At 41.6% G+C, this 10,672-nt stretch overlaps 1 long non-coding RNA gene across 1 annotated transcript; it reads left to right on the top strand.

The window, feature by feature from the left end:
* Positions 1-2,439: 2,439 nt before the first annotated feature.
* Positions 2,440-7,577, top strand: LOC109394851 (uncharacterized). The gene is made up of 3 exons (XR_002126528.1): positions 2,440-2,536; positions 3,364-3,488; positions 7,373-7,577. It is a non-coding gene; the product is annotated as an uncharacterized LOC109394851 (long non-coding RNA).
* The last annotated feature ends 3,095 nt before the right edge of the window (positions 7,578-10,672 follow it).

The raw sequence follows: 10,672 nt of genomic DNA, 5'->3' as shown, positions 1-10,672 counted from the left end.
AGTGCTCTAGGTTGTCTCACAATCATAGTGAGTTTGCCTTCCTACAGCATTTAAGCCTGGGTTGAGTTATCCCCATACAGCACTGTTATAAGGGGATTCCACGCTGTGAGAGAGATTGCACAGGGAGTTCTCAAACCTTCTTTCATCTGTAAGAGTCCATGATGATTGTATTCCTGGCCCCCAATGTAGAGCTGCCACGTTCCGCTGAAATGTGGATATGCATCTACAAAGAAAAGCGTGTGTGTGTCCAACTGTGAATATGTTTGTCTATGTGCAAATGCTCGCACAAGCGTACACACATCTAAAGGATGTACACACATCATGGAGAAGGGTTACAAACAGAGAGAGCAGAGTATTTGCATCCCCTTTTTTTCTCTGACTTATGGCACCCCTCTCCACCGTTCAGTGTCTAAAGCCCTGTCCTGGGTGCAGTTGGAACCATTCTCCTCACATTCTCCTACATGCGGGAGAAAACTGAGCATAATGACAGGGTGACACATCAGTGTAACAGGAGAGAAACAAAAGGAGCCTCAGAACTAGCCAAAACTGAACTTAAAGCTAAGTGGACCCCCACAAAAATCTAAATTTCTACCATGTCATTTTTTTGCCAATGATATTGTCATAGAAAGCAAAAAAGGTATTCTCTCAAAATACAAAACTGCTAAAAATAAGCATGTTCAGAGATGGAGGTTCCTGGCCATTGCTGAATTTTAACTCAAGCAGTTTCATTGTGTCTTCTGGGGGGAAAAAGAAAAGCTGCCTTTTTGTTGTTGTTCATACAACCACAAAATATTTTCACAGAAAGCAGCTCAGAAAGAAAGGATATTTCCATCATTTCCCATTTCTGTAGAATTTCGACGAGGTTTTATCTTTTCTGATTTTTGTCAGAGGTAAGGATTTTTTTTTCTCATATAGCTGCAATTTCAACCTTCTGAACATTAAGCAGATATAAATTATCTACAAGGCTAAAAAGTCTTTGATTAACAAGCTGGGGAATTGCAGGTATTAAAATTGCCCCCCAGAGGGAGCGTGTATCGTTCCATGAATGCATTAGACATCTACTTTGAATTACAAAGAAATTAATTAAAAAGTATATGTTTATAAGTAATGTGTGTTCCCCTGAGTTCCTTCTAAAAGCCACATACATGCAGAATCTAATAAAAATGAAATTACATTAGCTGCATATTTTACTTCAGCACTATGAAGAAAAAGATAAAAGCAGGTGCTACCTAATGTTTCCTTCTAGGGCGCCCAGAGTGTCCCCCCTGGTCTGAATGGATTTTAGTGCTGGACGCCCACTGGAGAATTCTGTGTGTGGCCAAAGCAAGGACGGTAGCTACCTTAGGACAGGGGATTCGGTGCTCCTGTAAACAGCTAGCTCTGCTTCCAAATCTAGCTATTTGCTGTACACTGAATTAGTCCAGCAATGCCCACATGGGTTCTGCAGACTTGGTGGCGAAAGAAAGATTCAGCAGGCTCCATTTTTACAAGGTGTTGTCTACACTGGGAAACAGCAGGCAGCCCTGCAGGCTACTGGCCATTTTAACAAGTCCAATCTCAGGCACAGTCTTTCCTTTTCATCTGATCTGTTAGATAGTATGGCCTTAGCGTCTCTAGAAGTATGTGGGTCTAGAAGCAATAAAAGTGTTATGACATCCAAAGCTTGCCCATATTTTGTTTATTCCATAGATATCTTGTTGCGTTAGCTTTTTGTGTCTTTTTCCCCCCTCCCTGTGCTTTTTCCCCTTTCAGTTACCATGGAAACAATTTCTCTGATAGGGGAGGAGCCTAATGGCATCCAGGAGTGTGCGGTAAAGTCAATTTATATCATGGTTTGTGAAATATTGGAAGTTTGTAATGGTTGTTATCACCACATATGGCAAATCAATCTCTCTCTAGAGCAAATTTCTAAATATTGATATGAGTATGGGAGTGATAGAATGATATAGAATCGTGCATCTCAACGACTTGCATGGTAACTTTTAAGATGCACATTTCTATTTAGTTTTGTTTGTACAAATAGAAAATGAAATACAAAGAGACAAAATGCACTATTTATGGTTTGTTGTTTATTTAAAATTCTCCAAAGGCATTAACTGGTCTCTAACATAAAGCCTATGGTTGTTTTAATTATGCAAATTAAGAAGTCCTGCCAGATCATTTATGAAGTTTATATATAGATGTGTGTGTAAATGTGTAATTTTTTACATATAGCTCATATATAGCAGAGCAGCTATCCCATCTTCATTCTCACTTTAATTCAACTGGTATTTGGACAACCATGCTAATTCAGAAAATGCAGGCTTTAAAAGTTTGTCAAAATATGTGCACTTCATACATGCAAGTAAGGTGATTACGTTTTTCAGGTTTTAAAATAGTCTGGTTTCTCCTCCTTGTCTAAACCAAAATTTGTTTATTTGGTTTCACTTGTAGGTTGCTCTGCTTTCTGTTTTCTCTCAAAAAGCCGTGAATGATGAGACGACAAAATATTGGATTGTTTGTGCTCTTGAAACAGATGTCACCTGAGTTGTGACAGGTATTTTAAGTATAATCTTCTGCATTCACTTAACACTTTGATTTGAAAATTTTCAAACCTTGGGCATTTTCTTTTTCATTTACCACCAAAACGAGTCATCTCTTGGGTATGAAGAAAGCTGGGAATAAAATGCAAATACAATGCAGGTACAAGGGGGGACAGGAAAAGGGAAGTGAGCACCGTCCGAAAGTTTGGCTGCCTCCAAACATAGATGCAAAACAACCAGAGAGACCGTGAATGTTTCAGAAAAAAAATTTTTTTTTCCCCTGAAAGAGCAATCTGTGTTAATTTTCATGAAAATAGAAATTGTGGCCTAGCTGACATTTTTGAAAAGCAACCATTCTTCTTAATCTGTTTCTGCCTGGCAATTTACTGTGGAACATAGTCAGAGGTGGGCTGGAATTTTTTTTAATTAGTTTCAGGTGTACAAAACAATGTATAGTTAGTCATTTATACCCTCACAAAGTGATAACTCCCCTCCCCCAATCTACTACCCCTCTGACATCGTATATAATAGCTGTTACAGTTCCACTGACTCTATTCCTTATGCTATACTTTGAAATGTGTAATCTCACGCCCTTTTTGGATTGGGGGAAAAGGTTTAATATTTTATGATCTCTTGAGACAAATATTCTGCAGCTTCAAAAGGGAAGATGTTATAAAGTAAGCGTTCCCGAAGATGGTTTGAGATTTTTATACAATTTACACGAAAAATTAGAAAATGGATTTTATGCAATTCCAGAAGGTGGGGAAAGCTTGGGGAGGGGGGATGGAAGGAAGCTCAGGACGGTTGTTGGACTTATTTTTAAATGTGTCTCTGATTTCAGCAGAAATTTAGACAATTAGGACACTGACCCTGGGGCGTGTGTTTCTTCTGCTCTCCTTGTCCTCCTGTGCCTGGAGACATGCTGTTGAAAGGACCATCATTTCTCCCATGCTTTGTTGGTAACACGTAAGTTGGTTTTACAATTGCTTCCTACCAAAGAGTAAATTCAGTGATGCATTTGCTGTAATGTTAGGACATAGAACATGCCCAGACAGCAGGTCAGGACAGCATCCACCTCCAGGATGGGCTGGAGAAGTGAATGCCAGCCAGAGAAGGCTGGCGGCCTGGGACGCAGAGGCAGGAGCTGGGGCAGGCTGAGCAGACGAAGCCACCTTTTCCCCTGGGATCGGCCAGTTAGCAATTCAGAGCTCTGGGAGCCATTCTCCTCCCTGAGAGCTTGTTCCAGGGCTGTTTGCAGGGCTCCCAGGGACTGAGGGAGGGAGCCCTCCCTTGGGACTGGAACAGGAACAGGCAGGGGACACCAGCCTTGTCCTTCCAAGATTTTACAATGCGAAGTTTAAAGACAAAGAGCCCATTTGCTGCTTCAATGCTCTTCCCCTGTCCCCTGTTTTCACTATTGGAATAAACCACAAACATCCCCTTTTTTCTTATTTTAATTCTTTCTCAGCCTGAACCTGTGCCCGGGGCAGAGCAGGGTGTGGTTGGACTATTTATCTACTTTGGAGGTAAATAAAGGCAGGGGTGCAGTTTCCTCAGCTCTTCTGTCTGAAAACACAGGCCATCACAGAAACTTCTGGAAACCAAGAACTTTCGTTCATGTCTCTCCAGTGAGAACCCTTATTGGTACTGGCTAATATCGTAGCACAGGTGCTATTGTTCTCTGTGTTATTTTTTATATAAGGCCAATGAAACAGGATTTTTGCGCCTCCCCTCAGCACCATAGCCAATGTGATGCACATCAGGCAGGAGATCAGGGAGTCAATTTAGTGAGTCTTTCACTCAAGGGTAATGAAAGGAAGAATATAAGGGTTTTTGTTTGTTTTTTAAAAGGAGAAACTAACTTCTTTACAGTGGGGCATTTCATAGATCAAATTGAGAAGTCTCCAAAGTTCTCTCCCTATGTTTATTATCTGTTTGTTTGGCCTTGGTTTTGAATGGAAAAGGTCTTGGATGATTTGAGGAAATATAAATGTTCAGGAACTTGGACCTGGCACAGAGCTTAGCCACTGTCTTGTTCAAAAAGCCTTGTGACTACAGAAATGGGTAGATTTATGGACAGCAAGCAGGGAGAAAATACCTCAGTTTCAAATTTTCAGTTACTAAGTCTTAGTGACTTACATCTAATTCACCTCAGCTTCGGTTAGTGCCCCTCCCCCAGGACACCCAGCCCCATCTGTTAGATGGAGCACTGGTGACCCTGTCCCTCCTCGTGGCAGGAGGGACAGAAATGGCCACACGTAGGGAGTAGGAGAAAGAACTTCTGCTGTCAGGGAAACCTGTGACTGACTGGAGTTAGAGAAGAGGCGTTAAGTGGCAGATATAAAGAAATGACTTGAAATTATAAGCAGGAAGACAAATCATAAAACTAGATGCCAGGCAAGTCTGGTGAACATAGGACGAGAGGCATTATGACCCGATGTGTGAGCCTGATGGCCACAAGCGCTGTGAGGGTGTCAGAGCTGCAGTAGATGGCTGTTTGCTGGGTGACACTTGGGCAGAGCGCAGCAGCTCAGTTCTCATAATGTGCTGTCATAATTTGGTGACGCCTGACTCTCTTTTAAGTGAAGCTTTAACATTTTGAGGTAACTGTAGATTTACCTTAAGTTTTGTGCAAGAATGCTGAAAGAGTCCATGTATCCTTTCTCTAGGTTCCCCTGGTGATATCTTGCAAACCTATAGTACAATATCACAACCAAGATATCGGCACTGACCCAGTCAAGACACAGAATATTTCCATCATCACGAGATTCTTCAGGCTGCCATTTTATAGCCACACTTATTTCCTCCAGCCCCCAATCTTTCCTCACCCCAGTAACCACTAAGCTTTTCTCTGTTTGTATAATTTTGTTATTTTAACTAAGTTATGTAATGGAATCCTACAGTACATAACCTTTGGAGATTGGCTTATTTTTTAAAAGATTTTATTGGGGAATTGGGGGAGGGGAACAGCGCTGGAGAATTGGGGGAAGGGGAACAGACGAGTTGTTGTCCTTTTGTTCTTCAGTCTAGTTGTGGAAAACGTTGCTTCACTGGCCCAAGTTGGCACCATCATTGCGCTCTTCCCGGGCAAGGCAGATCAATCGCTGGCTTCTGGACGGCTGCTCACTGCGGCTGCTGGCCGCTCACGCTGGCTGCTAGCTACACATGGTAGCCCATGGCAACCCACTGCCACAGGGGCTGCAGCCTACGCCGTCGCCCGTGACTCACGGCAACCCAACTCCAGGTTGAGCTGTTGTTCAGCATCTTAGCTGTAGAGGGCAGTGTCACTGGCCCTCATATGTGGGATCCGAACCGGGGCCCTCTGGTGTCCCAAGCCAGCTCTTAACCAACGCGCCACTCGGCTGGCCCGGAGATTGACTTTTTTATCTTAGCATAATTCTCTGGAGTTGTAGCCAGGTTATTGTATGTATCAGTAGTTGGTTCCTGTTTATTGCTAAATCATAACTATGGTATGAAGTTACCACAGACTCTTTAATCGTCCACTCATTGAAGGGTATCTCACTTGTTTAAAGTTTTTGGTTGTTATGAATTAAGCTTCTATAAACACTCACATATAGGTATTTGTGTGAAGCTGAGTCATGGTATCTGTAGGATAAATGCCCAGGGGTGCAATTGTTAAGTTGTATGCTGGTTGCATGTTCAATTTTTAAAGAAACAGCCAAACTGTTTTCCAGAAGAGCTGTATCATACCTTCCCACCAGTGATGTATGAGGAATCCAGTTTTCTTGCATCCTCACCTACTTTCGGTATTATCCCTTTTTTTTTTTTTTTAATTTTAACCACGCTGATAGGTGTGTGGTGATATCTTGTTGTGGTTTCAATTTGCATTTCCTTATTGGCTAATAATGTTGATCATGTTTTCATGTGCTTGTTTTCAGTGAGATGTCTCTTCAAATCTTTTGTTCCTTTTCTAAGTGAATTGCTTTTGCTGCTGAGTTCTGAGAGTTCTTTATATATCCTAGATACTAGTCCTTTATTAGATACATGGTTTGCAAACAAGTGGCCCTAGCAACTTAAGTGTCAGCTCCAGAAGCCATTGAAAGTGGTAGTGACTGATGAAGTTTTTTGAGAACAGGTCTCCAATACCTATCTCATTCTACTATTTAGCTTCAAGAGGAAATTGTCAGTAGAATGCCCACTAAATTTGAATATATGGAAGTAAAATAGACCAAGTCTGTTTTATTCTTGGACAATGAGGCTTGTTTCTGAGAACTCTATCTCATAACTATGATGACATGGGAGAGGTAAAAATGTGTGGGTCGGTTAGTGTCAGACAGGCCTGAAGAATTTTCACCAAGTCTCCCCACACAGATGGAGGAGAGAAGCTACACTTTCCTTCTGCTTCTGAGGAGGGCAAAGAATTTGGCCGAATGTTCGAGTCAGGAGACCAAAGCAATTTCAGTCATGACAGGAAACATGATGGCAGAATTCAGCATGGGTTTTGTATATGACAATCAAAAATGGTCATGGATGTGTCAGTGAATGCCAGAGTAGGTCAGGCAGCACAAAGAACGATATGGAGCAGTTGAACATCTCATTATAAACCAGCTCAGGGCTGATCATAACCACGGAAGACATTTTAGCTGTCTTTACTTGCTGTGTGACTTTGGGCAAGTTCTTACCTTCACTTGCCTTAGTTCCTCTGTCAGTAAAATGCAGATAATAATGTTGTGTGCTACTACTAGTGTGTAATGATGATTAAATTCGTATATAGTTCCTGAAACGCAGCAAGAATTTTTTTAAAAAAAATATGCAACTTGAATACATTAAAACAACAACAACAAGCATATCCTGTAACTTCATCTCATTACTGATTCATTTGCTTTTAGGTCTATGTTTCTGCCTTCAAAAAGGAAGAGGAGTGAGAATTTTCAAGAGCAGGCATATCCTTTCTTCTCTGGATCCCTGGAGACTGACACTAGAAGCCTTGTTAGAATGAGGACTTCTGGGAAGGCAGGAGGAGAGAAGATGTGACTTAGAAACAAAGAACATCTAGAAGAGTCGAATGCCCAACTGCTCGTAACTCAAGCCAATTGTAAGGTAATTTTTCTTCATTTTTATATTCTTCTTTTCATTACTTTTCAGTGTCTTTAAGTAAGCCCATTAAACTGTTTGTTGGGAATTAGGGACTGTTGAGCTTTTGACATTAACGACAAGTCACAGAATGAACAAATTTGATGTGAGACACATGCTTCTGCACAGGTGTCAATGCACCGACATTTGTAGGCTTAAAGCAAGATGGTAGAGCATGGAGTCCATGCTGGGGACAGCCGGGTGCGGGGAAGGTTAGTTGTGAGGGAGATAAAACATCTATTCTAAATTCTGTAACCACAGCAGTTGTATTTGGTGAAAATTTAAGACTAAATTGCATTGCTGTAGAAGGAGAAAAACAGACTATTAATTCCTTCAGTGCTTTCCCTGGTGGATTGGGGTCTGGGTAATCTTTCTGTTTAGTACTTTGCATATTTTGGTAGTTCTCTATAATCTGTGGATGTCTTCTAAGCCAATCAGTTCTTTAAACTGTGAGAGAAAATTATTTATTTAGAGAAACACATACCATTGCTTTCGGGCCTCCAATAATGTGTGCAAAATACAAATTCAACAATTAAATTACATTGAATTAAATTAACTCTGACACAGTAATTTCCCATAAAAAGCACAGCAGAGTGTTGAGCATGAGAGAATGCCATGTGAAGCATATTATTTTTTTTTCTGATGGTTTTAGTTATAGTCATGTGTCACATAATGATGAGGATAAATTCTGAGCAATGCAGCATTAGGCAATTTTGCCCTTGTGTGAACATTATAGAGTACACTTACACACCTAAGCTACATGGTGTAGTTGGCTCCTAGGCTACAAATCTGTACAGCGTGTTACTGGACTGACTATAACAGACAATTATAACACAATGGTAAGTATTTGTATATCAAAATGTAAAAAAGGTACAATAAAAATTTGGTGTAAAAGATAAAAATAATGGGACATCTGTGCAGGGCACTTGCCATGAATGGAGCTTGCAGGACTGGAAGATGCTCTGTGTGAGTCAGCTGAGTGAGTGGTGAGTGAATGTCAAGGCCTAGGACATGGCTGTCCACCACTGCAGACTTTATAAACACAGTTCCACAAGCCCTCCCCTTCCTTCTGAACATCAAAGCTGTCAGTGCTGCTCCATGAACAGGGGTGTGGCTGGGTTGATTGGAACTATCAAGGAGAAACAAGCTGAGTAAGGCACAGGCCACCGTGACAGTGACAGTCAGGAGGGAGTGATAGGAGGCCTGAGGATCAGCAGGAATAAGAAACCAAGATGGGGAGAGAAAGGAACACAAGTGGTTGTCACGGCAATGGGGTTTTGGCTACTGCATGTTGGAGCCGTGGTCAGACTAAGGAACTTTATGGTATTCATTTTAAAAAAGAGGGTGTTTGGGGAAGCCGAGTGTCTCAGTTGCTTAAGAGTTAGCTTAAGAGCGTGAGCTCTGAGCAACAGGCAGCAGGTGGATCCCACACATGAGGGCCAGTGACACTGCGCCCTCTACAGCTAAGATGGTGAACAACAGCTCAACCTGGAGCTGGGCTGCCTTGAGTCCCCAGCGATGGCGTAGGCTGCAGTGGAGCTGCAGTGGGCTGCCGTGAGCTACCATGAGTGGCTGGCAGCCACCGGGAGCGGCTGGCAGCCAGCGTGAGCTGCTGTGAGTCGCCATGAGTGGCTGTCCAATGGCCAGTGAGTGACTGACTCACCCAGGAAGAGCGCAATGATCACAATACAAAAATGGGCCAGTGAAGTGACGTCTTCCGCAATTAGACTGAAGACAAAAGGACAGCAGCAACTTGTCTGTTCCCTTCCCCAATTCCCCAATGCTGTTCCCCTCCCCCAATTCCCCAATAAAATCTTTAAAAAAAAGAAAAAAAAAGAGGGTGTTTAACACAGAGAGGGTGTAAAACTGAGGACTCAATATTTTGACTTTGGAAATTTTTGTTTTTGGTTCCACCGACCCTATCTGGCACAAAAGGCTCTCTCTGGCATTGAACTGATGGGAAAAAATAAAGAAAGAAAACTTATCTATGCTTTACATCATTACAACCTGAAAATATTCCCAAAGTACAAGGACAGTCTGGGTCCATGCTACATAGAAAGCTTTTATTGAAGTGACAATGGGAAATAATACTTGTTAGGGTCCCCTCTCCTGTGGACCTTGTATAGGATCTCAGGTCCTCAACAAAGAACTTACAGCAATGTCCTCTGGAGACCATCAGGCCAGCTCTGGGAGTTGGGTAGTGCCCTCTGAATATGGAGCACTGAGGGGACAGGCTCCTCTGTGCTGAAACAGGTCAGTGGCTGACTCATTAGGATGAATCTGTGCACTCAGAATTGAGGCACTGTGAGTGAGAGGAATCTACTGCCAAGCCCTACAATATTGCTCCCGTCAGAGAAAAAAAATTTCCTCCTGAACCACATATCCTTCCACTCCTTACAGGAAATTCAGCTCCATTATAATCTCATGGGACCACCTTTGTATACATGGTCCATTGCTGACTGAAATGTTGTTATAGGGTACATAGCTGTTTAATCTTTTGATTCCCAAAAGAAGGAAGATGCTCAAATGTACTATATGATTTACACCTTTTATATTAAATTCACCTATTTGATTTATCTACAAACTTTTCCCTTTGGCAGTGTCTATATCAATAACTTGTCTATTTCAACTGAAACTTAAAAAACATTAACAACATATTAGAAATGCTTAACAATCTAATAGCTATCAGTATGAGCTGATTACCACAAAACCCACAAATCTTCATTGTATAATATTGATTGTAGCTTGTTTAAAATATGTATGTGCATACTTTCATTTTTTATTAATATTCATTTCATATTAGGAGCTCTTTGCAGTCTGGAACTATTTCATTTTCTGTATCAGCAGTGACTGATATCATATTTGTAGTCTGAGTTAAATTGAATGAAGACACGGCACTTGGGATGGTGATTTCTCAGTTGTAGCTCTTAACCCTCCTGTCATATTCAGGCAGAACATCCTTAGGACCCTTCTCCTCCTCTCCCCTTCCTCCTTTTCCTCCTCCTTCCCCTTCTTGTTCATATGTGTATTTTATTTGCCTGAATTTCTGAATTCGA

Source organism: Hipposideros armiger, unplaced genomic scaffold (genome assembly GCF_001890085.2).
Source record: "Hipposideros armiger isolate ML-2016 unplaced genomic scaffold, ASM189008v1 scaffold_441, whole genome shotgun sequence".
Taxonomy (NCBI): Eukaryota; Metazoa; Chordata; class Mammalia; order Chiroptera; family Hipposideridae; genus Hipposideros; species Hipposideros armiger.
Note: the sequence above shows the minus strand (reverse complement) of the source record. Positions and strands in the feature narration are given on the sequence as shown.